The sequence below is a fragment of the Phasianus colchicus genome, chromosome 23, assembly GCF_987193195.1.
Source record: "Phasianus colchicus chromosome 23, bPhaCol1.hap1.1, whole genome shotgun sequence".
In the NCBI taxonomy this organism is placed as follows: domain Eukaryota; kingdom Metazoa; phylum Chordata; class Aves; order Galliformes; family Phasianidae; genus Phasianus; species Phasianus colchicus.
This window is the reverse complement of record NC_143458.1, coordinates 7,078,310-7,082,001: the sequence shown is the minus strand read 5'-3', so window position 1 is coordinate 7,082,001 and position 3,692 is coordinate 7,078,310.

Here is a 3,692-nt window from a genome sequence, read left to right as displayed (position 1 = left end):
GCTGCTCAGCATTCTTTAACAGCCTCTTTATATATAGTGTTGCAGTTTTTTGTTTTTTGTTTTTTGTTTTGTTTTTTTTTTTTTTTAATCTCTGACACACCAAGCTTCAAATCACCAGAAAAAAAAAAAATGCACCTACTGCAAAGGATGGATTCTCTAGACTGAAGTTGGCTTCCTACTGTTTTAACACACATAGGATTGTTGATACTACAGAAAAGTCAAGAAAGCATTCTAACAGTTTCACAAAGAAAAGGAAAAAATTGCACGTCTTCATTGTTGTCTTCGCTTCTGGAGCAGGACTCCAGAATTGGCATGGTCAGTGGTATATCAATTTGACATCAAAAGAGGAAAATTATTCTCAAAAATCACTATTACTTTTGTCATTGCTCCACATCAGTCAGGATGAGTTATCCAAGAGGTTATACAAAAGCACTTTAATGTTGATCATATAATGCTAATTCCTAGGAATGCTGTACAAACATTTCATGAAGAATGAAGAACCAGGCAGTCAATGGGACACTGAAGTCTTTTTCAGAGATTGGAAAGCTTGATGCCTCAAGATTCTTACGTACTTTCACTAACAGAAAACTTGTTCAAAATGACTTAAGGTGAGATGACAAAACAAGACAAAGTTGGCAGAAATCTTCCTTCTGTGGAATCAGAAGCAAGATTTGCACTTGGCCCGAAGTTGTCCTATTAATTTGAAAACTCTTATTTCTTGTTCTTCCCTTTCTCTGTACTGACAGTAAGACTGAACCGGCCCAGTAAAGACCTAAGAAAAGAAGCCCCACTCTGAGAATTCAACAAGTTATAACAATTTCCTAATTACATCCCATTCACTGCTTCCCTTGAAACCTTTTACCCTGAGCCAGGTATAAAAGGCTTACTTTGAGCCTAAGATGATCTAGGACCTTCCTCTTAAACAAGAACCTTTATCCTTCTACAACTATAAGCAGCAGCAGTGAAAAATTCAGATTATTCCTCTGCTTGAAGCCCTATACCACTGTCCTGTTGAGGGTGAAAAATAAAAAATGAATCACAGCAGTTCTCTTATAATTTAAACTGAAAGCTTATGTCTACAGAAAAATTGGGCAACTCCAAAGAGAGACTCTGTGGGAAAGCACAATGCCATGCTCAAAATAGAGGGAGAATCACAAACAAGATGAGGTAGGGAAAACATTATATCTCAACTTCTACAGAACTGCAACAACAGTTATATTACAGGATAGGTCACAGAAGTGCACAGGTGAAAATATCCCAAGATTTCTTTCCTTGACATCTCTAACATAACTTCTGTGACTTCAAGGGTTTCTTCAATAGCAAGAAAAGTGTGATGCTCAAAGAGCAAAAGCAAAAATCAGCATAAAACCCAGCAAGTTCATCTAGCCTACCACACTGAAACGCTGTTGTCCCTATTGCATTTGCTCAGTGACCTCAGCTACAACTGGCCATGAACAGCTGCACCTGAATACAGCACTTTGGGTGACACACTGCAACACAAAGCACTCAGATCTAGGAGTTCAGTTTTTAACAGTACTGACCAACTGACTGATCACATTCCACATTCCTGTGAATCAGAAGTGTCGAGAAGCCTCAAGACTGTGAGCTCAGGCTACAAGAAATGCTGTGCCATAACCATACAAAAGCTCAACAGGACCAATGCATCTGCTGTGCCTGCTTTCCCACATACTCTGCTCCTCTGCTGCCCCTTGAGCCTCCTGATGCAGTCTGATGTGATGACCCAAGCAAAAGGGACATAAGTACTCCCTGGAGCCTTATGTCCCTTGGACCCAAGCAAAAGGGAAATAAGCTTTGCCTGGATGCCCCACTTACCCCTGGCCATTGGTTGGCAACAGGAAGGTGCTGGAGCTGTTCATCCTCTAGCAACACTGCAGATAGGCTACATACAGGACAGGAAGAAGGGAACACTCTTCCCCATACTTATTTGCTATTAGCAGTCAAAGCAAAATTACAGAAGGTCACACCTCAAAGGGTTGCCTCAGCTAACCTTACAAGCTGTCTAGAAGACACTCTCACCCTGAAATGTAAAGGCTAAGCCCTTCTTATCCCAGTGGAGACAGGAGTAAGCCCTCCCCTCTGGACTAAGTTCCAGCCTGCAGGCTGGGTCACAGCTTTTAAGCCCCTTGCATAGTATTCCCTACCGACTGCAGGCCAGCAGTGCATTCCTTTTTGTGCTGCATGGCTAAGGCTATGCAGATGGATCAGCAGGCAGGGCTGCCATGGGAACACACAATGGGCAGCAGCTGACTGTCAGCACCATATGTGCATGGGGTGAACGCAGACGCATACACATCACTTCTGCTTTTGCAATCTGAATTGCAAGGAAGCAGTCTAAATTTGGCACACAATTTATGTGAGTGCAAGCTTCATCCTCTGCTTACTTTCCACCAGTGTCCTGAACACATCATATATGAGCCTTGGAAAACTCCATCCCCAAGTCCTTCAGTACAGAACAAAGCAAAGTAGCAGTGAGGGACATTAGCTGAAGGAAGAGTGGAGGGAAAGCCTACGGAAGAACTGGTGCAGAACACGCTAGAGTCCTCAGAAGCAGAGAGTTGAAACAAAAAGGCACAGCAGGCCAATAAGCAGATTTCTCCATTTCTGATGCAGGGAATGCAAGATGAGATGGGATTTGCCAGTGTATTTAAGTATTGTTACACAGGGGTGATTGAATGCAATGCTATGTGACAAGCAGGAAGCAGAACAAAATTAGTATCTGTGTATTTGCTAATGAGGGAGTACAGTATGACTATCTGATCACTGTTAACAATTCCCTACACAAGAAAATGAGCTTCAACACAGGATAGATTATTTTTCCCCCATAAATGAAAGTGTGTAACTGGACAACGCCACACAGATTCTATAGTTCTGACCCTAGTGAGGACAACACAGATGGAGCACTGCCAAGCAGGTCAGTCTGGCAGAGACGGCTGTACACTGGGACAACAAAAGGCTGACATTTCTCCTGACTCAGCTTATTTTCTGACAAGAATTTCAGATCACATGTCTGAAAGGGAGGTGAGATGTCAGGAAACTCACATTAAATATGATGAAAAGAAATTACTAATTGGGTAAATCTTACAGAGAATCAGCTATGAATTAGGAACAGAAAACCTCAAAGGAATAAGAATCGGGAAGCAGAACAGAGATATGAGGCAGATTCAGCCACTAGAGGAGCAGCCAACGGGGGCACAAAGAGCAAATAGTACTGGCACGTGTTTTAGCACAGCAGAGACAATGTGAGCAAGGCAGAAGGGAAAAGGAAGACTGATGAACTGATATCAAAACATTGTATCTGGAAGAAAATAAAGGCTAAACAATAGCATGGGACAGCACAGAAACGGGTGTCAGGAAACTAGATCCAAAGCTGAGAAGTGCACACAAAGACACAGAGCAGCCCCCTTCCCTCACTGCCAGCAGCTGTGCATGCTCACACCAGGTACACACAGACAAAGCTGGCCCCTGGCAAGGAACACTGCCCCCGGGGCCACATAGCCCTCCAGCAGGGGGTGTGGGAAGCAAGGGACTACGGTGCATTTGAAATGACACTCCAAAAACATCATTAACAGGCCTACCTCAGACAAAAGCACCACATGACAATATTGGAGTGCCTAAAATACTCTGGCTGAGCCCAACCTGCAAAATCACACCACTGGACACCTATTTGCCTT